This window comes from Rhipicephalus sanguineus, chromosome 2 (assembly GCF_013339695.2).
Source record: "Rhipicephalus sanguineus isolate Rsan-2018 chromosome 2, BIME_Rsan_1.4, whole genome shotgun sequence".
NCBI classification, from domain to species: domain Eukaryota; kingdom Metazoa; phylum Arthropoda; class Arachnida; order Ixodida; family Ixodidae; genus Rhipicephalus; species Rhipicephalus sanguineus.
Genome location: NC_051177.1, coordinates 110,253,202 through 110,276,385, shown reverse-complemented (window position 1 = coordinate 110,276,385; position 23,184 = coordinate 110,253,202).

Sequence of the window (23,184 nt, the reverse complement as noted above, 5' to 3'; positions counted from 1 at the left end):
TGATGAATATGCGAGCTCTATTTTCCGAACCGATCAAACGTTCCGACCTTTTTGAAGCTAGCTACAAAGCTGTTAGCTCCACTTGTGACACGAAAAACAAGAACCCTTTCGTTCCCTGTCGTAAAGACATTATCTATTCTTTCCTACTGTCATGTGGTAAGAAATACTTAAAACAGACCAGCCAATGCCTGGATTATTGTCTTCAGGAACACGTTAATTATTCTCATAGTACCACCGCAGGCCGTCTGAGTCAACATTAGAGAAGCTGTGGTTATAATACGTCGCTTGAATAGTGTGTTATTTGAAACAGCAGCAAGAAAATCATCAGAGAAATAAGAAGAAAATTGGCAGGTTTCACGGCTTGCGGGAACCGGTTTCATGCGATGCAGTCAGGAAGTAGTCGTTTATGTAGCATTTTGCGCCTTGGAGCCAAACGTTACAAGGTGGATCGGCGTGTTTTGGATGCGAAGTATCTTAAGGCGGAGCTCAATCCGGTGGTGGTGGTGTGCGGCGTGACCACCCTTACTGCGCATGCGCATACCCTCTCCACACACCTCCTCTCCACTCACCCTCTCCCCTTCCCCTCTCCCCTCTCCTCTTTCTCTCTCCCATACCCCTCTTCCCCTTTCCACTCTTCCTCTGAAACGCTGGCTAGACATGCCGAAATTATCTCCAGCGCAACGCCGCGGTGAGCTCGAGCGCATGCGCGTCCCCTCCCCTTCTCTCTCCTCTCCTACGCTGCCTCCCTCTCGCCCGCCTGTCGACCGCGTTCCCCGCTCGCCCTGTGATAAAGGGTCCCTCACCAGGTTTGACAATTTTGAGCTAACCAGCGCAATGCATACACTGGGCGTTCACGATCACGTCTGCCAAAATTTGCAACGCTACGCGCTGCGGAAATGGGTCAAATTTCAAGGTGAACGCTGCCTGCCCTTCATCTCGCGGACGCGCGCTTTAGAGAATGAAGGGATGACGTACATGAGAAAATGGCCTTACGTAGATGGTAGTGCTGTGACGTCGCTCCTCTACGTAGACGACTGTGCTCTGACGTCGCCAACAGTAGCACGTGACACTGCGATAATTATTTGACACAACATGTGTAGTTTGTGTAATTTGTTGCTTCAATAGATTAATAAATCTCTCGTGCTTGCAACGTCAAGCACAAAGTTAGCTTTGTTACATGTGCCTCAAACCTTGTATACTGCATTCCATTAAGTTGTGGACGGATGTATGTGGGGCAGACGGGTCGCTGCCTTAACATACGTTTAAGGGAGCACCTCTCGTCTTTAAAAGGAAAGCCGCTCACGCACTTAGCAATGCATTCTGCGCAGTGTGGATGCGAAGCACGCTTCTCTGACACGGTCACCTTATTTAGGCACCGTGATCGCACCACGCGAGAACTGGCAGAGGCTTATCACATACACATCAGGGGAACATCTTGCATCAGTCACCCGTCAGTAACGATTTCTAACAAAGAAGTCTCGCTCCTAAAGGAAAGGGGTTAACGATAGGTATGGAGAGATAGTGCCTTGGTTTGCACTGTTGACCGTGCGCATGTGCCGCGGGTGACGTAGTCCGAGTATATATGTTTTCTTCTGGCCTAATAAAGCCTTCAGTTGATAGTTAGCGCTGGTCTTGTTCCCTCCCTCTGTGTCCGTGTCCTTTTCTTGCGCTAAAAGCTACTCAAGATGAATAATAAATCTTGAGAGAAATAATGAGACACACAAAGGGAATGTGTGCGCTTTTTACTTTTTTTTGTGAATTGCAGTGAGATGCGGGGCTAATGTGCCTCCCTTTCCCATGCGTTCGTGTCCCCGCGGTTAGCGCATGGAGGAAAAAAAAACCAGGAGGGAGCGTCACGTGACATATTTGAAGCCCAGCCAAAAGAAATGAAACAGGGGCATGCTGGGAAATGAGCACCCTCACGTGATAGGCAAGCGGTGAGAGTGGGGGAGCGGCGTCCGAGGAGGTTGGCTTGTGGACGCTAGACGCGCCCGCTCGTCAATTTCTGTGCCACCCCGACGAACGTGTGGCCAGGCTGGAACCTCCGACCCGGCTGCCTGACAGGGGCCTCTCCAGGAGGGAGCGGTCCCTTCTACTGCGTCTACGCATCGGCTGCTCCTGGCCTGCGGCACGACGTCATCGGCTCGGCAGAGCTTCGTCACCTGCGTGCAGTGCGTGTGGGGCAGACGAAACAATTGATCACCTGTTGTGTGTGTGCCCAGCGCTTCAAGCACAACGAGCTGCCTTGCTCGTCGCACTCCGTCGCCAGGGTATTCCCGCGGCTACACAGAGGGACCTCCTCTTCCCTGCAAAGCACCACACCCAGGTTTTCAAGGCGGTTCTTCGCTTCCTTGAGGACACTGGACTGGCCAACCGGCTATAGTAGCCGCCCGCCGCGTCCTCGGTCATGGACAGCATTCCTCCTCTCCTTCTCCTCCCTCTTCTCATCTTTATCTCCCTTTCCCCCCTTCCCCTACAGGCGCTGAGCCGTGCTCCCAATTAGGGTTGCAGAAGTTGCGCCTTTTCCTTTCCTCAACCTCTCCTCCTCCTCAATTTTTGTTTTTTGTTCATGAGCCCACCAAAAAAGGAAATGAAACAGGAGCATCATGGGAAATGAGCCTCGAACGCGAGGAGCCAGCGGCTTCAGAGGTTGGCGCGGTTTCAAAGGAGGATGGCGCGGCTTCAGAAGAGGTTGGCTTGTGAACGCTAGGCGCGCTCCCTCCTATATTTTTTTTCTTTCCTCCATGGGTTAGCGCATCGAGCAGACGCCAGCCCTGGAAACGAAAGTAATGTTCTGGCGCGTTAGAGCACTCATTATGCTCATTTATTCTACCGCGTCCAAGTAAACGTTAATGCGGCACTGGATCGCGATACCGCCACTCTTGTGCCCGTAAAAATGTCTCAACTTTCATGCCCGTCCCGCAGAAACAGGCAGTACACCACAGAGAACGCCGACAAAACGCTCACGGCCGCTACGTAAAAACAAAGGTAGCGGCCGTGCAACGCCGCTCGCGTGCTCGGGCTGGCTCGGGCACGTCATGCGCACGTGACCATGCATGCGCATGACGTGTTCATGCGTATGTCAAGTGAAGAGGTCAGGGAAGGGATTTGGCTTGCTAAGGCTACACGGGGTGAGTGGCAAGGGTTTGAAACTCGCCTCCTCGCATCATGGTTTCGCGCCGCTACAAATTATTGTTTTTCTCAGCTCGTAATGAACCGATTTGAAAAATTCTTGCGGCATACTGCTCTTCATTCGGCACACAACAACTTCCAGCGTCTAACTAAAATTTGCTATGTGGCCTGGTGAGGGGCCCTTTAACGGCCAGGCTAGATGGAAGATACGACGCGCGTAGCGTCCCTCTTCGCGTTCCACGACGCGAGGTCGGTAGCATGCCCAACTATCGCCAACGGAACGCGATCGTGCAAGTGCTCCGGCTTCGCACCGCCTCATGGTCCCCTTTAGCGGGAGATGGTGTAATTTTTGTAAGTGTAGTAGTTGTACGCACATCGTGGGCTTACCCAGTCACGTTGACATCACTGGCGTTTACAGGGTAACTTATGATCTGGGGGGCGATCTGAGATCTGTTCGTTCCGCTTCTTCGTTCTCCTGGGGAAGAACAAGCGCGCTGATTGGCTGAAGCGGGAGATGCCACTCAAGGCCGGGGGGTGTCGCCATTTCTTTTTTTTTGTTGATCTTTTCTTTTCTGGTGACGTCATATCGCGGCATAACGAGTGGGGTGATCGGAGATCTCTGTTCGGCGCCGTTCGTTCTGTACCCATTCTGGCGGCGTACGCGATTGGCCGAAGCCGGAAAAAACCACGTGTCTGAGGGGCGTAGCCATTTTTCTTTTTGCTTGATCTTTTATTTTTCGGTGACATCATACCGCGTCATAACGAGCATGTCATCTGCTACAAAAGAACGGAGCGCGAGACCGTTCGCACGCGTTCTTTCGAGCGAACAAACGGCTTCGCACGGCATGATGCGGCGGTTGCGGCTGCCGCAACAGCTGATTTTGAGACAATGGCGCTTGCGACGTGTGCTTCTCTTGCGGTTGGAGGTGCGAGATGCGTTTGAAGCCATGAGCGAGTGCGGCGTCGCTTTCGGTTCTCCAAACGAACAGTACGAACGAAATGAACGGGCCTGCCACTGGGCTGTGGTCTTACGCGCAGGGACTTCTTAGTTCAAAAGCGCTACCAGCTCTTGCCACGTGTCGTCCCGGTCCTCACTCGTGAACGACGGCCCCAGCGGGCGCGACGGCGTAGGTATCTGTGGGTGCTCTTTTATAAAAGCCAGCAGAAGCTCCTTTTGACAATTCGACACCCGGGAACCAAGCCAGACGGTGGGACGACATCTTGAAAAACTGCGCCAACCGCTAATTTTCTCTTTTTTTTTTCGCGTGCGCGACTTCACATAGCGAGCACGTTAGAAAAACTAACACCAATACATATCAGCACTCAAACCTATTGCTGTTTCAGAAACTGTTTGAGCTTGAAAAGAAAAACAATAACTTTTCGCATAACAACTGTATATATTAGAAGGCGAGAAACACTTCGTTTTGAAATATACGGCCCCCTTGCCGAGGACAAACGATGCGCGTCTACTTCCGGAAAGCTCGCCGCTCACCGCTTGACGATTGGCTGTCCTCTTCCTCTCGGCGGAAGAGAGCTGGGGATCGCCCACTTTTGTGACGTAACACCGCCAGAACGAACGCAGAACGAACAGAGATCTCCGATCTCCCCCCCCCCTGACGTAATGTCAGCACTCACGTTAGAGCACATACGTCAGTACTATCACAACGGAGTGCACTTTACTGTGTGATGTGAATATCATACGTACATTTCGTTAGCTGCTTCCTCCGGTGTTGAGCAACGCTTGAATATAGCTTTCTGAATCAGGAATACAGCTGTAATGTTTATTAGATAGCTGTAAAGGAGAAGCCAGCACTTGAACTACAATTGACGTTAACCCCACACGACGGCTGCATCGGGGGAGTAGATATGTAATGTCTCTTGCTTCCTTATAAAATTAGACAGCCAGCACAGCGACCACAATTGACGTTGCACCGACATTGCGCCTGGATAGGGTCTTTTTCCAGAGCAGTTTAAAGACGTGACGTGCCTCTGCGGTAGAATACCTGACTGCCACGCAGAATGCAGCAGTTCAATTTCTGCTGGGATCCTTTTTATTCTTTACATTCGTCAGGTCATCGCTGCCGGTGTCGACGCTCTCGCGTTTAAATCGCAAATGTCTGGTCCCATTTTTCTTGGGCAGATATAAACTTTAAAACACCTGTGGCGCACGAAAGGCTAGGTCTTTCGGTACTAACGTGGGAGTGACCCGCTTCGCGATAGGAAACTAGCACTACCTATTGGACCTCAATAAAGTTCTTTCATCCATCCCTCAACCTGTGGCGCATACTCGCATACCGCGGCCCGTGGTATATGGGTATGTGCCACACGTGTTAGGAGGAAAGCGTTTGACGGTGTACGCGACAGGATTTTCATGTTATTATATGCGGAGCAGCTTTAGCGCTGGGCTGTGTCCGTAGTTCCATTGGCGACCGTCCCACCTAGCATACCCATCTGAGCGCGCGCTCGCGCCAAGGAGAAGTCTTCCTCTTGTTCTTCGACCGCCTTGATGATGATACGTGCAGAGCACTTTAGGGGTCCGGGCCAAGGAGGTTTAAAAAAAACTTCTGGAGTGGAGGTCCCCTATACGCACCCACGCGAGCGGGTGAAGCCTGGGAAACCGGTTGGCAGCCATTTTGCTCCGGGCAAGAGGCAGCGCAGCTTGAGCGCGGACAACGTAATTGTGAGCTTCCGCGGGGGCGTTTCAGCGTGAGAACTGGATAGTTAGTGTCACTTATTTGGCCGAATTTTTTTGTTGTCCTGCAGGATTGAAGGAGGCAGTTTTTTACATCATTATACATGGGTTGAAGCGTGCCTGATAACACGTAGAATTCGCTTTCAGCATTCCCGAAATGAAGCACATGGAGGAGTTAATAAGTGGTACATAAAATTTTATTCACCCCCGGCTTTTACACAATTTCAAAAGAAAAAAGAAGAATATACAATGTGGTTTATACGTGAATCGATAAAGCAACAAATCCAAAATAACTTCAAAATGCATCATAATGCACACAATCACGAAACTAACCGTATGAAACACGCGTCCTTAAAAACTAAACACAGCAAAAGAAAAGATACAAAATCAAACTAGTTGACCAGTTTGCTGCTGCTCTGGTTTACGCAAAATGCAGACAATCACGAAACTAACCATATGAAACACGCACCCTTAAGAGGTAAACACAGCAAAAGAAGAGATACGAAAGCAGATTAATTGACTAGCTTGCTGCAGCTCTTGTCTACACTCGTCTATAATTTTTTTCAAAATAACAGTCCTTAATTGTCAGCCGTGTTCTTACTCCACTCTGGGAGTTTTAAATGCGAGGCATTTCTTAGCGAACCTTTGGCACATTCGGCGTTTTTATCTACGAATCTACCTGCCTAGCCACCTACGCCGAGGTGCTCTCATGATCGCCTCCTTTACTTGGTGCAGACCAACATCGGCAGGGGAGGGTAAGAGGATTGGACGGATATGGCTGTCGTATCATGACATGAATAACGGGAAAATTCTGTCGCGTAGGTCGTCAAACCCTTTCCTCCAGACACGTGTGGCACATAGCCGTTTACCACTGGCCGTGGTGTACGGGTATGCGCCACATGTGATTGACAGTTTATATCTACCCAGGAACCGCGAAAACAGACATTGGTACTTTAAATGCGAGAGCGTTAAGAAAAACCGACATCGGCAGCGTTGACCCGACGAATGGAAAGAATAAATATTAAGATCACAGCAGGAATCTAACCCAAGCATTCTGCGTGGCTATCAAGTATTCTACCACAAAGGTACGTCGGGTATATAGACTGGTTCGGAAAAACAGCCTATGCAGGCGTAATGTCTGTGCAACGTCAAGTGTGGTTGTGGTGCTGGCTATCTAATTTTGCAAGAAAGCAATGCACAGTGCGTATGTACTCCTACGATGCAGGCGTCATATCAGATGAACGTCTGCGGTTCCAGTGTTGGCTCCGCTTTTAAAGTAGTGTAATAAACATTACATTTATATTCATATGTTTCAGCACGCTATATTGAAGCATTGCTCGACCCAGAGGAATACATTAACGAAAGTTACGTATGATATCCACATGGTTGCACCATAATGTGCACTTAGTTTCGATAATACTGACGTGTGTGTTCTAACGTGAGGGCTGACGTTACGTTGCACCTCAAAGTTACCGTTTAAACGCCAGTGTTGACGTGCCTGGTAAGCCCACGATGTGCACACAGCTACTACACTTACAAAAACACGTTGATCCACCTCGTAAAGCTTGGCTCAAAGCCATATAAAATACAGCATAGCAGTACTCGCTGACTGCTTCGCATGAAACAGATTCCCACAACGCGTGGGATCTGCCGAATTTTCTTCGGGTTGATTTCTTTTGAAATGTGGTGAAGCCTGATTTTACAGCGAAAGCTTTTATCAAATCACAACAGCTGTGGGATGGTTGTCCGCTGCCGCCACCGGTGTCCGTAACTACTATCGTGCGAAATAAGAAAAATGAAATAAATAAAAATAAACAGGCTCATATGGGATTTAAACCCGGGTCCTCTCCATGGCAGTCGAGTATTCTACTACAGAGCCACGCTAGTGACTGAAACTCTTTTGCAAAAACATCCTTACAGGCGTCATGTCAGGCAAGGAATTGCGTTAAATGTGTAATATAGCGTGTCAGAAGAGTAAAATAACGACCAGGCGTCACATAATGCTAATTGCGCAACGAGTGACAGGATCGTTAATTGCTTCAAATCCATTACAAAAGGCTCAGCCGTAATTCTTCATCCAGGAACCACAGGCAGCATCAACAAAGTTCACATAATGCCTTACAGATGTCGGCACCTCGCTTATCCGCAGAAAGACGAATAATGGCATAGTGATTGCTTCCGTACTTCACAAAAATTATGATTTGCGACGTAGTGGGTACCTTGAAAGTGTACTTGTATTAGTTTCCCCAAGAGAGTTTAGAACGGGCTCTAGAAAGGCCGCTCTTCCAGCAAGAGCGGCCTTTCTAGAGCCCGTTCTGTGCTGCGACTGTGACTGTGCTGCGCGCAGGCCCGGCGTTTTTTATATACATCTTGGTAATCTTCAACAAATTGTAAATGTGGTTATCGAGTAGATCGCAGTCCAACAAGTGAGACATCCACAACACTCGCTTGTCACCAAAGGAGCGGAGAAATTCGCCATCTGTGGAACTTCCGCGCGGGCTCAAGCGACGACCGTCACGTTTTCTGCCCGGAGCAATATGGCGGTCGTCGGCTTCAGCGGCGGCTCGCCGCCTCCACTCCAGAAGTTTTTTTTCAACCTCCTTGGTCCGGGCTGCCGTATGCTGTCCTAGCTTGGCGTAACGCAGACAAACCATGTGTGCTGGCACGCGCTAGAGCGTTTGGGCCTGTGTAAGGGGCTGCGTATGACCAACGGTATGGCGCTGTGGCCTCTCCCCCTTACACTCTCTCAGCAATCACGTGCGAGATTCTGCAGACGCGCGATGAACCCGCGTGGCGTGCTCCAACAAGAGTTCGGCACGAGTAACCGCAACAGCCACTACGGTGAATTCATGATGTACTCCACTTGCAAGGACGCGTTTACATCGGGCAAGGTGGACGTGATGAACGGAACTTTAAGTCGACCCATGCGCTGCTTCGCATGCCCACATGGCTTTCTTTAGTGGGAGATGGTGAAATTTTTTCGAGGTCATGACCAGACAGTCATATTCGCAAATCGCTCTTATCCTCCCGTCCTAATTTTGGTCAGCACAATGTCAACGAGGCGATCACGAGAGCACCCAAACGTAGATAGATAGATAGATAGATAGATAGATAGATAGATAGATAGATAGATAGATAGATAGATAGATAGATAGATAGATAGATAGATAGATAGATAGATAGATAGATAGATAGATAGATAGATAGATAGATAGATAGATAGATAGATAGATAGATAGATAGATAGATAAAAACGTTCAAAGTGCCTTAGGTTCGCTAAGAAACGCTTCGCATTTAAAAAGCTGTTGAAATTATCAGGTCTCGGGCGCATCCTCTACTCGGGCGTACGGCATGCTTCCCTCTGAATTATAACATATCATGTGGAAGAATATATGGCTAGAATCGGTGGACTGTGAACAGGCGCTAAAAAATAGAGGACGACAAAAAAATACGCATGCTGGACTAGAGGAGATACACTCGAGTTTCGGATTAACTCTCAGTCGGAATGACAAGATGAATTCGAGAGGAGGGAATCCGGATAGAGTTGCAGAAATGCTATCAATATCACTGGCACTCGTTCACACACACACACACACACACACACACACACACACACACACACACACACACACACACACACAAAAGCAAGCGTATACTTTCTAAATTGGTATTGCTTGGAGTAGCAGATCAAAAAGTGTTCGGATGTGATGCAAAAGACAGAAAACGGCTTTCGTAATAAGTAAGCAAGAGGCCTTCTCAGGCGAGAACTTCTCCAAACGCCCCGAACTCAATTTCTGTTCTGTCAAATTTGACTACGGGTCCCACGAGAACCACAGAAATGGGGATAGCTCATCCCGCCCAAACGCTGCGGCGCGAAAAACCGCGAAATCTGCGTTTCCAGCTCACTGCCTGTCGAGGAAGGCAAAAACACAAAAGCCTGAAGCATTGAAGAAAAGCACATAAAATCTGGAGGGCATGAACGTTGCACAGGAACCATGAAACCTCTCGCGTAAGTTTGATTTGATGCGCAACGGGTGCTCACTTTTCGCTGCCCCACGAACAAACTCTGTAACATGCTTAGCGGTTTGCCCGCCATCAAAATCTACAGAGCTCCAGCTGCGAACCACCGCTTCTTGGTACCTTCTCTTCGCTACAGCAGAGAATTACTTCCAAACTAAGTATTCTTTTCTGTCTACGTGTTGCGTATGCACGTGTCAAATTCCATCTGCGGGTTCTCGCCCAACATCTACGCCGAGAGGCAAATCATAGCAAAAATATAGAAGGGAAAATATGTTTGAAGAGGAATTATATGATATGAGCGTGACCTGCAAAAAAAAAGAAGAAAGAAAGAGGGTGGGTCTGCACGGCCATGGCTAAAAAAATTGAGTTACTCTGCTCTACTGGGCATTTTCCTGTGCGGAAAACAGTGGGTGAGCTGTCCTCAGAGCCAATATGTTCAGCCTTAATTGCGTGTACCTCTGCTTTACTTGTTTAAAATGGAATTACACAGAGCGCCTTGCGATATCCAGTTACGTCGTGCGTTGTACCAATAACTGGAAATGTGTGTCTGCGTGCCTCATATCAAACTCTGTCAGCTTCGGGCGTGAACACTGCCGATGGTATTTGACATTTTGACCGCACAAAAAAGACGAGGACAGAGGGAAGTACGACGACACGGGCGGTAAGCTTTCAACTCATTTTATTCAGTGAAAGACGCAGCAATATATAGCGAGTTTTGATATGCGCAGACACAGTTACGTCCGCTCATCAGTCTAGTGGGGCAGACACCTGTCCAAGAAAGACATTTCCGATTGAAATAATCTGATAGAGGTGTCACTGACACAATCATCATTTTTCTTTCTAATAAAGTGAGCTTGTAATAGCTCTCGAGCTGTTTGATCTTGCCTTCTGCCCAGAATCTTTATCCCTTGAAACCGTGTTTCACACGTGCTGTCTTTACAGTGCGCAGGCAGGTGCGCCAAAACGTCTCCTTTCTTTAACTCTTGCTCGTGTTCCCTGGCTCGATCATTTAGGCACCGCCCCGTCTGCCCTATGTAGGACTTGCCGCACGTCAGGGAGATTTCGTACACGACTCCTGTAGAGCACTTCGCGGTCAAAACGTCAAACAGTAAGCACCAACTAGGCCAAACGCAAGTTCTCCCACTGCCGATGGTAGCTGTCGCAAGAGCTATATTTGCCGCATACCCACCGTGGTAGTTTAGCGGATGTGGTTATGTGTTGCTGTAGCATGAGGTAGTCGACTGGCATCCCGGCAATGATGGCCGCATATTAATGGAGACGAAATTAAAACAATAACGGCCGTATAACAAGATTTAGGTTCATGTTACACAGAAACAACCCATGGTCACCGCTAATATAGTGTCCTTTACTGTACAGCGTGTCTCAATAATATTTAAGGACGCAAGCTTGCGCGTGTCGTTAATTCATTGCACGGCAAGCGCAGTATCAACAGACGCACACACACAAGCGCCCGCGGCTAATTTTGCTAAAGCTTTCTGGTGGTTCTTTCTTGCAAATCCTCACTGACACCTCAGCAACATCAGTGAAATTATTTCTTGGCCCCCGTTTTAGAAGGAAAAAAAGTCACAGTTTCGCCGCAACGGCGAAGCAATGAATGCGATAGCAACAAATTGGAATGTAACGAGAAGAACGGAAAGCAGCTCGTAATTGTCAGCACGTCGCTCGAGCCCAAAGGACGCACGAAAGGACGCACACAGGAGGAGCTCGAACTATCATACGTCGCAGCTCGATACTTGAAGCGCACTGATGAAACATAAAGCAGGACGCACGAAACGAACGAACAGGTATACACAGGACGAGGGTGAACTAAACGTCGCAGCTGTTACTTATTTCTGTTTGAACAGCGCGCTCCTTTCGCAAACACGGTCGCTGCAGCGAGCGAAGTGAACGGTCGTACGCTCTAAGAGTTCAGCGCGGACATCGTGGGGGAAGCACAAGACATACAACCCCCCGCTGTACCCCGCGTCCGCCCCCCTTCTTTCCTTGAGATGAGCGCACGAAGGCGACCACGCCCTGTAGGGCAAAGAGCATCGGCGTGCTCCCCGCCCAGCGCGCTCCTGGCGCCATCTAGCTGGTAATGATAAAACGCTTATAGGCGCCTGCCGTCTCTGAGTCCGGCCAGCGGTAAAGGGTGTGCATATAACGCTCGGCGTTAGCTACACGGACGATCTGCGTTCCGTGGCGTAGTGGCTAGCGCTGCGCGCTGCCGAGCGAGAGGTTTCTGGTTCGATTCCGTGCTTCGGAAGCATTTTTCTGAATTATTTTTCTTTGTGCCGTTTGTGTATATATATATATATATACATATATATATATATATATATATATAGATATATATATATATACATATACATATACGGTGCATGACGGCGGCGGCGGGGACAGACAAAAACCAGCCGAGACTGTCCATATTATTGCTATCGCAATAAAAATAGAAGTAGTACGTCAGGCGTGCACAGGCCAAGCATCCTTTGCCCCCATTTTTCCAATCGGGCAAGAGCTCTAGAATTTTTTGCTTCTTCCAGAAGCACTGGCACGGCTTTCCTTTCAGATAACCGATTCGACAGAGAGTGTTAGCGATCGAAAAATGAATAAAAAGTTGCTGATTATTAGACAATTTTGGACGTGTTCACCTACCCATATCATTGGCTTTCCTGTTGTTTCGAGGTGAAAAGATGTAAGGATTATGAAGATAAAAGGAGTTATGAAGATATGGAATCAAAACGCTCTGAAAGCATTATGTGACGCAAAATTAACCAAATGAGCGCCGACCATGCTTTCCTATTATATCCAGCTTTTTGCCAGGAAGCGGCTAACGTTTTGTTGCCACAGTTCTTTTTCGCAAACAACCGGCATAAAAGGAGTGTTGCTGTATGCTTAGGGTTGGTGATTGTTTTCTGATCAAGAGGTCACATCAAATGGTCGAGTTCCTGCAGGATAACCATAATATTGTATTTGCATCTTCAGTAGATATTGAGCATTTATTTTATCCTGTGCCGCATGATATATAAATATATATATATATATATATATATATATATATATATATATATATATTATTGCGATAGTAATTATATGGACAGTCTCGACAGGTTTTTGCCGTCGCCGTCACCGTCATGCCCCTCCCGTATGAAGTCCAAATTGATAAGATCCCCCACGCATCGTATGTTCTACCACAGGTAAAAAGCGCGCGAGCTGGGGCGACGAACGTGGCCGAAGCAGAGATAAAACGAGCCGGCCCATTTCCATCGCTCGAAGGGTGCATTCGATAACATCACCCCGCTCGGGAGGCCTGCCGTCGAAGCACACAGGTAACAACTTGTCCGTCTTTAACGAGCATGTAAAGACGCGAAAGACGTGAGGGGGGGGGGGTTGTCACACGAGGAACAACTTTTAACTTTGAATCTAAGGGCGCGGTCGCGGTCGCGCGCTGTCTCGACAGCCATCAAAGTAGGTGGATCGTATACCCTTTTACGTGCTGCGCTCTCAACGCGAAGTGACTATGCGGAGAGCATCTCTCCGTAGACCAGCTGTATTCTCTTACACCAGCGTTTTGTAGTTATGCGAGATCGGATAAACTGTTAGCTGCCAGCCTCACTTCGTATAAAACTTCAATTTGTTACGGTCGCATTCAGTGCTTCTCCCTTGTGGTGAAACTGTGACTCTTTTATTTGTTAATGCAACCTACATTACCCAAGTGGGCATGATTGTAGGGTGGTAAGAAAATCCCACAGTTGTACAGTAAAAACAATAAAGTATAATCGTGCAACAGTGCCTGCTCATTCACCGAAAGCGCACATCTTTTTCAATAGGTGATGACCTTTCTGATTAACACGGGATTGTTGATTTTCAAGATTGAATAGGTATGCACGCAGATAAGCTTTTATTATTGCTGAGAGCCTATCTCGCCTGTCACCTTTGCGTCATGTAAAAGTCAAACTTTTTTGCAGCGTCAGGGGATACGCTTTGGGTCATATTTGCTCCTGTGTTGCGTAATATTTTTCTTCCTGAAGTTGACAAAACACTGGAGGAAATTTTTAGCAGTGACAAAGATTTAAAGTTTTTACATACGTTGACGTTTTCCTTATAGTTTTAAAAAACGGAATGATATCACGAACCATGTAGCGATGGATAATGTTTTAGATGCCCTTCGGCAGAGCGGACAAGGCTTATGCTTTACGCAGAAGCTGCCTGACTATAGCGTCCAACAATTTTTATATCTAACACTAACCTTTACTGACGATCATGTGTGTTAGAGTTTTTGCCCACGTGTAAGCGAAGATATTTTACCCTTCGGTTCGGCCCTCTTTAAAACCGTGAAGAGGGCCATCGCAATGCTTTCCCAAGGGTTCGTACTTCAGACGTCGTGTCCGCCTCACATAGAATCTGGTTTCACCGCACAAGTAGAACTTTTGAAGGCCGCTGGGTTTGTTCACTCGATGTTGTATGCGGTAGCCGAATGCCTTCTGCATAAGGTGAAAAATGGCCAGGCTGAAGCAAGAGAGAAAGAAAACGGCCTCACGTTGTACTTTTATACATAATGTTACACGCTGCCTTAAAAAGGTTGTGAGTCGGCATGGCGCACCAGGGGTGTTCGCGGCCCCAAACAAACTGGCGAAGTTGCGGCCTTGCATATCAGAAAGTCATGCTTAGCAGCCGAAAGGCTGCAAGAATAAGCATGCTTGGCAGTTCACGAAGTTTGCCACGGAACTGGCTTACGAAATACCATTAACATGCGGTAAAAGCTGTCTTGGTCATATGGCGAGCTGCGTCAATGATCGAGCGTGAGAGCACGTAGTTACTGCTAGAAATAAGGACGGTGCACATTTGGGCGTGCACGTGACATCATGTGGATGCACGCCACTCTTCACGGAGATACGGGTGCTGGAAAAAAAAAAACAAAGTAGGACGGTAAATTTCGGAGGCAATTTTCCTAAACAAAGTGGGTAGAAATTTTATAAGTAAAACTTGAATAAACTTCAATCAGTCGCAAATACGGTATCTAGAATGCGTTCGATAGCGTGGTTAATTAGACGAAGGCTCAAACACGGTACACACGCGTTGACTGAAAATGAACTTATTCCCCTTTATTGGTCAAGGTATAGGCATTTGTAAGTGAGCGCCCGTCTTGTCTGTGTGTTCCTTGGTGTTTCTGTGTGGTCGTGATTTTGACACGAAGTTGAGCGTTGTTCCGCCACTGTCGGCCGACTGTCACTCTCGCCTCCACCCTTTAACTGTATACCAATGAGCTCCACTATCGCGTATGCATGTAATTTGCGGAAGGTTATTCCGTTCTGCTCATATGAGTGGAAACATGCTGGTGCTTTAAGTTCTGCGCGATTCTCGCACACTCTGGAGGAGCGCAGGTGGTTAAGGAGAAAAAGCGATGTCAACTGTAAGAAAGGATGCTTATTCGTTTTCGTGTAAAATGTAGCTCAGGCGCTAAATTGCGATTGAGGTCACCACCTCTCCGTAAGCTTTTGTTGACAAATGTAATCCCTCGCGAAGCATTTGGATCAATAACATCTGCCGCCTCTGCCATCACACCACCTTGCACCGCCTGGTATTTTTTTCCGCAGTGCGACAATTGGTAAGGCTAGATATCTTTTCCTGACAGCAAACTGTAATCCTGTGTGCACAGGAAATAAGCCACGATGTAGCCTGAGGGCAAGTGACGTATGTAAGGCAACATCGCAATCTGGGCATCCGTGCTTTCGCCTTATTTTTTCAATGGAACTGTCGGTATTGCTTTTACATCTGCTTTCAGGAAACCGCCATGATCTGTTGGCTAAACAACAAGCTGATGTTTTCATTGGACCTTTTTGACAACAGCTTCGTATCGCTACGTTACATGTTACCTATACGGTAGTGTTCTCAGGGGAATGGCGGGTCTTGTATTGCTCACGCCAGTGTTATCGCGCACCCATGGCCACGTCAACGCATCGTGATTGATCTCCGGTCTGGTAATCTACACCGTATCGACCTCGACTTCCTCGCCTGGACCCCAGCCTTGTCCAGAACCAATGACCTCTAGGATGCTCCCCGCTCCTTCAAATGCTTTGCTTTGGTTTTATAGATAGTGATGTCCACGAGAGGAAAAATCAGCACCCGGCGTAATTTCCTTCCTCTTCTCCAGTCAATGATTTCCAGAGATCGTTCCGCAAAAAAAAAAAAAACACTGACTGGACTGCTTTGTTGCTTATGGTTTGAGCCATACGTGTCGAAGCACGTACGTTTTTCTAGATACCTTCTAGCGTCGTTCATGACATAGCTGCGACAACGACCTAGTCATTGTGCGCATCTCGTCATAACGCGCAGACAAAACTAATATTAATGAAAACTAACAGGCAATAAAGCCAAGGTGTTAAGGTGTTATTGTCTGTTCTCATTAATATTGTGTCTAACAAAGAAAGACGAGCCCTGAAGAGTCACCTCCTTTCCTTCAAACAAAACTAATGATGGCCAGCAATGATACGCGGGTTAATTAATCATTTGGTGGCTCAAAATTAAAATATGCACCACAAAGATCTCAGATACGTATTTTTGTTTGCTTTTCTAGATTATGTCAATTCAGGGAGGTGGGGGGGGGATCCAAAGCTACATCTATGACGGTATTCAAAAGCTGCCTTCGTATTTCATAATTTAAGGGCTTTCACTACATTACCCTACTACTTCGTTATCAATAATTACGACGGTGCTTTCCAAGGTGCTCTGCAAGAACGCGCCTTGCTCGTTATGCTCAAAAGCAGGCGAAGAATGCTGACTTTTTAGCAGCTGTTTCTTGAATCAGCGCTATTGGAAAGACTGCATCATGTCAAAGCGGCTGGTGGGCTCAACTTACTACGAAAATCGGAAAAATATGGGGAAATATTTTGTTGCGTCTATCTCACGAATCCTATCCAGAGGCGTTTGAAAGGGTTTGATCGTTAAAAGTACACAGCAAATGTAGACATACAGAGCGTATTAAGAAAAAAAGAAACTTTAGCACACTCGAAACACAATACCACGTAAATCCACAACACGCGTAAGAGCACCGATTAGAAAGTTAAAAAAGAAGCTAAGAAAGAAGAGAAGCACAGCATTGCAGAGCTTATTGATCGCTTGGTGGCCGTGAAGACAAAAGAGCGGGAGAGATGAGGATGGCGCAGCAGTGTTGGATGTTCACTGAAAGGCAGCTGTACTTGTCAGCGCGTTCGGGCAAAGTTAATACTAGTTATCTATCAAGCATGCGCTCTATTGTGCTGGAAGAAGAGCCCTTTTACGTCTTGTGGTAAAACTGATGTAGGAACAAGGCTGACCTTTCAACTCCACGAAAACCAAGGTTACACCTACCACACGCGTCTGTCTAAGACATAGCTCGGAAGGCATTACTCTTCACCTTGATGATGAGTTTTTTTGTCAGTCTACTAATGGTTCCCTTTCTCTAAGCAAGACAACTTTTGAAGGAACCAACCTTGCCACAAGTACCTAAAGAATGGAGTTTAAACTTCACGTACAGCAGTTAGCAGCTATAAGGAGTAAACAAAAATTGAAAGCTGTTCCAATCGTTTGTGGTGAGGGAGGTCGAGCGAAGCTGGGGAAGCGCTCCGACGGCGAGCGTTCGGCTTCACTTGCCCGATCATCGCCGTTGCTCGACGGCGACGCGTACACAGTCGCGCTTCTGAGCGTACCGAAGTTCCTCGTACTGACACCATTCCTCTTTGGAAAGTACTCGTACGACGGGCGTCCGACATATGGCGAGTCCAAGGAACAATTGAACGCGTCTCTAGCGCGATCTCTTACGTCACTATACAACGAACAAACGTCATTGGTTGACGAGATGTATTGGAGGAAGTCAATGACGTCTTATTAAAGACGGTTACGGCAATGGCAGCGCGCGTACTATAGCGGAGACGCACTCATTTGGCTCCCAGGGTGATCTAGGTCATGCAATAAAGAAGCAAAATTTAATGTCGTGCCAAAAGCGGCCTGTTATGCCAACACCACCCAGATTAGCTGGCGTCGCCCGTCTTTCACTATCGTACGTTTGAAAACGCCGCCTACTCAGTATTTCCTACGACGCCCCGCATTGGTGCGATGTGTCTGTCAGAATGAGGCGGCCTGGAAGTCAGCGCCGCAGAGCCCGGGCCCAGAATGATGACAATCTTTGTCCAGGTGAGCGGCAATGTTTGACCAAAGTGGTTGACGCGGACACCGCCTCTGTTTAGGGTGGCGTGAAACTGCATCAATAAAGCGAACTCAGATTCAAGGTGTCTGCTATAGGGCGCGTCTGCGTGCTTCGAAACAAAATGGCGGTTCTGTCGGAGTTTTTGCCATCCCAAATTTTACCTATGTGTATTCCTTGATCCTAGTACTGAACGGATTCGCAGTAAAAGCTTCAGGCACCGCATACTGTGAATTGGTCTAAATGAAGCTTTCACGAGACAAGACAAAACGAAATGCCACGATAAAGAAAATGTAGGAATCTTGGCGGAGAGTGCATCTCGTCACTCTCACGTAATGGTCAATGTTACAGAGGTGTCAAAAAACAAATGTAAGAGTTATTCAAGGTCAACTTACTGAATTCATCGCATGCAGTGAAGCATGCTGTCAGGGATATTTCCCATGTCTTCCCACAGGGCTGGCTCTAGGGGTATGTGTCCTGGGCTCTAAGCTAGGTCTCCTTCAATAGGGGCGCCACCGCGTTCCCCTATGGTTTTCTCTAGCTTCTCGCTATAGGTACGCGCAATGCATCACACGTTGATGCATCCTAGATCTCTGTTCATTGTCCTTAATCTTATTTCGATAGCAATGATAGCAATCATATGGATACTCTCGGCGGGTTTCTGCTGTATATATATATATATATATATATATATATATATATATATATATATATATATATATATATATATATATATATATATATATATATATATATATATATATATATATATATATATATAGTGAAAAACGTTGTACTACAATATAGGAAACAAAACAAATATTTATTTTACCCTGACAGTTTCGGCTGGAGGACCAGCCTTCTTCAGAGGATGTAAGTGAAATGAAACGGCCATTGCCGAACCGCTGCACAAGGGTCGCCCACCCAGTTTGGGGGCCAGATGATACTTAAAAAAAAGCAAGAAAGATAGAAAGAAATAGAAAAAGGAAGCGAGAACTAACGAAGGAAGCGACAGTGACAAAACGAGGGAGGGAAGGAAGAGCGCGAGGAGAGGCGGCGGGCTATGCCTGTCTTATCATCGTACGGTAGATAAAAAGCGGCGTGAGCCAGGGGAAAAGACAAATGTCGCTTCTACACATCACAGACGGCGCGCAAGTTGAGATGGCTCGGAGGTTAGCTCGCGGCGCAGGGCCGCGCACAGATACGACCCGCTCCAGCTGTGGGAACACTCTGACCACGATACAAGGCTAAAAAAGCGCACCCCCCCCCCTTCTTTTTCGAGAAAAAAAAAACGAAAAAGGAGTGGAGCCGGCTGATACATGTGGTAACGACTGGGTCTGTTTTCACGCGCTCGATCGTTTTCCTTAGCATCCCGTGCGTCTGGACTAACGTGTGAAATGCAAGGTAAATAGCTGCCCGCGGCAAGCTATCTTTTCGTCCACACTACTTTGTTCACATTTACCTTACATTTACTGCAAAAAACATCCCCTATACTTTCCTTGGCATTATTGTCTGTTAGCGCTCATTAATATTGTGTACAACAAAGAAAAACGAGCCCTTAAAATGAACACTTCTTTCCTTCATTCATAGCGGAGGATCTCGTTCTGGCAGACTTGATGCTTTCAGGTACTATGCGAGGGATTATTGGTAAGTTGCCAGCTCGTAACCAAGTTCACGTGCTACGTGACGCCAACAGGCAGAAAAAGAGTGCTCCACACTCGCCGTCATGGCTACTGGCGGCGCTGACAGGCGCTCCCACGTTTAAAAGTACATATACACACGTTGAAGTGGACGACGGGATGGCCGCCGCGGTAGCTCAGTTGGTAGAGCATTGGACGCGTTATTCGAAGGTCGCACGTTCGGTCCCTGCCCGCGGCAAGGTATCTTTTCGTCCACTTTTCTTTCTTGACATTTACCTTACATTTACTGCTAAAAATATCCCCTATACTTTCCTTGGCATTATTATCTGTTAGTGCTCATTAATATTGTGTATAACAAAAAAAAACGAGGCCTTAAAATTAACACTTCTTTATATATATATATATATATATATATATATAATGTAAAGAAAGCGACTACGAGAAAGAGACTACGTCTGGTGGACCAGACTTTGTCAAAGTCTGGTCCACCAGACGGAACGTTAGCGAAAATACACAGTGGCAAACCAACGAAAGTCATAGTCTCTTTCTTCATTCCTTATTCTATCGGGGTCTGCGTGATTCTTTTCCCACTACTGTATATATATAAATATATATATATATATATATATATATATATATATATATATATATATATATATATATATATATATATATATATATATATATATATATATATATATATGTATGTATATATAACACACAAAGAAAGAGTTCAGAAGAAAGTTTTCCCAGGTGCGCTATCGAGAATGCAAACTTGCGACCCCTCGCAAGAGTCGCAAGATTGCATTCTACACTGATCATCTATGCACAGTCGCATTCAAGTAAAACAACTATTTTGGCAGTAGTGAAGTTGAAGTATCGCCTGCTTAGACGACACTCTTGGCATTAACTGATATCACCCATTTATCTTGGCTTATGGCGACAAAAGAACAGGCGTGAGAATCTGTACTACACTGAAAATCTCGCCAATAAATTGCCATGTGACTATCTCTGCGACTTCCAACGTTGTTGTTATGTTGTCTGAGTCCATCATTCAGGTATTGCTTAGTACGACATACGTTCTTTCTACTTCACGACTAAGGGAAACTTGCAGACCACACCCGTTTGACAACTTGCGTACTTGTTTTTGCGATTTGCGATGCAGGTCGGAGCTCTTCGGAGACACGGATTAGTCATCGTGCAGATGTGGACCACGCTGTACAGTCACCGCACAAAAAATATTAGCTGACGTGACTTGTGGCCAGATCGGCGATATAGGGACAAGTGGTGTGGCGGTTTCCAAGCGCGCCAATAGTGAAAATGCCAAGCAAAGTTGCCAAGCAAAGTGGAAGAAAGCGACTCATGAAAAAATACGATCTTCAAGGGTTCATTCAGAGAATTCTTGGTCGAAACTGCGGTAAAACAACAGCTGCTCTCAAGTGCAGCAAAACAAAAAGTTACGGGTTTTCGTGCGGAGTCACGGTAGCCCATGATTGTGCCGTTAAGTAACAAATAAGTTTATAAGATACCATCGAAGAGGCGGGTGTCTGGATGGGTAGCTCCCGCTGGGAAAGGGGACTGTGCTTGGCACTATCGCTACTCATAAGCTTGATACAACAGCGCCTCGTGTCGCGATTTCACCCAATCACTTTTGCAATATTTTTTTCCGGTTGCTGTACTTATTGATGAACCATAGAGATACGGAACAGCGCGAATAGCTTCACGCGCCGCCTATGCGTCTGGACAGAATCCCGGAAACTTTGTTTCACAAGTTCTAGAATATGTACGGCGTTTCGTGACCTATAGATAGGCAACGCAAGCTTTATTTCGTCAGCGTTAGGTCAGGTAATCGTGCTTTTTTAGGCACTTCAGGTGACCGTCAAGCAATGCTTGATGGTGACTTCTTCGGCCAGTTTCATGGCCGGGAGCTCGATTTCCAGGCTAGAACACAACAACACTGACTCGCATGCTCTTGCGGAGGGACCGGCCGTGAGCTTAAAAGATGCACAGGTAATTGAACTTAGGGCATGAAAATGACATTTTATTTCGTCATGGGCCAGAAGTATTTATGGAACACCTTTCTGTTTTAATGAGGGATGCCTGGTATTGCTGTTGTTTGGTGGAGTTTTCCGCTGACATCGCCAAAAATCTAAGGCTTCTAATGAAGAGAAGCGCACAAAGCACATGTGTGCGGCGCAGCCGGTTTTGATGAAGTAATTTCGGTAGCATCGTCAATAGTGAAGCTTTCCGTTCATTTTGAAAATGCCGTGAGCTTCCTCTCGCACACAGTATTCCAGTTGTGTATGACGTTTCATAAAGTACTGTCTCTCTAAGAACAAAACGATTTGATGAATTTTGAGAACGTTTACAATGTTTAACCAAAATGGATACCGAAACTGAATATTCCATCAAGTAATAGACCAGTATCCTGAAAGATAAATTAATAACCTTTATGAGCATATCCACGCGTGGTGTCTGTGCATTGTATGAGTATGTGGAGGGGGCGAAAGTTTATCGCGGAACACCCCCTCCCTATTAAGTCAATGCATGGGGACGACCTTGCGCTCCCCTCTTCTTAGGTGACTAGGGGAGCGGCCGCCCCCCTGCCCCCCCTCTCCCTGTGGGCGTGCCTATAATGTGGAGTTCAAAATCCCGGGGAACGTCAGAACTTTTAGCCATTGTACTTGTACTCTATTATATTCGACTTGAGATATGTATATCCGATCTCCTACAGTTGTATACCCGATGAAACAACCGGAAGATGAAATAGACCTACTGCTTTGAAGCACACTCACAAGAAGCACAGCAACTAGGAAAATGGTTCCGCGGTATACTTTCCTTTGTGGCTGTCACAAAAGCAGAAAACCGAATTGAAAGTTTTGTGTGACTGATTTTCAGCACTTTAACTCCTGCATCTTAGTTTCCTCTCTGAAGTTTCAATCGTTCCCGTATTTTCTTGTTCCTGCTACGATTATTGCAGTCATATCGTTCGTTTTGTCTCTGTTCGTCTTTGGTCTCTACTATTCACCTGTCTGAAAGAGCATAAATAGTTTGCCAATGCCTGCTCAAATAGGAGCTAACACAGACCTTTCGTACTTGCTGCTAGATGTAGGCATCAAATGCGGCGAATATACTCATTTATATATACCACGCATTCCACTATAACGCAGCGCACTGACGTCCTATGCGTACGTCGTCCCGACGCAACGATCATATCTCAGCTCAACATATGATGACGCTTTGGAGAGATGGAGTCCCAAAGGAACAACGGAAGTGTCTACGAAAGCCAACTTCCTCTGCCATCTCCACAGGCTCATTTTCCTCTCGAATAATGCGACTCCACATTATAGCGTGTCTTGTCGTTCGGGTTTCTCATCGCATAAAGAGGCGTCTTTCACAATACGATTCCCACATCAAGAGTAGCCTATATGCAGAGCCACGGGCGTTGGGTGGGATTAATGCCTTCCCCGGTTTCATCAGTCACAATACGATTAGTATTCTGATAAGCAAGCAGATAA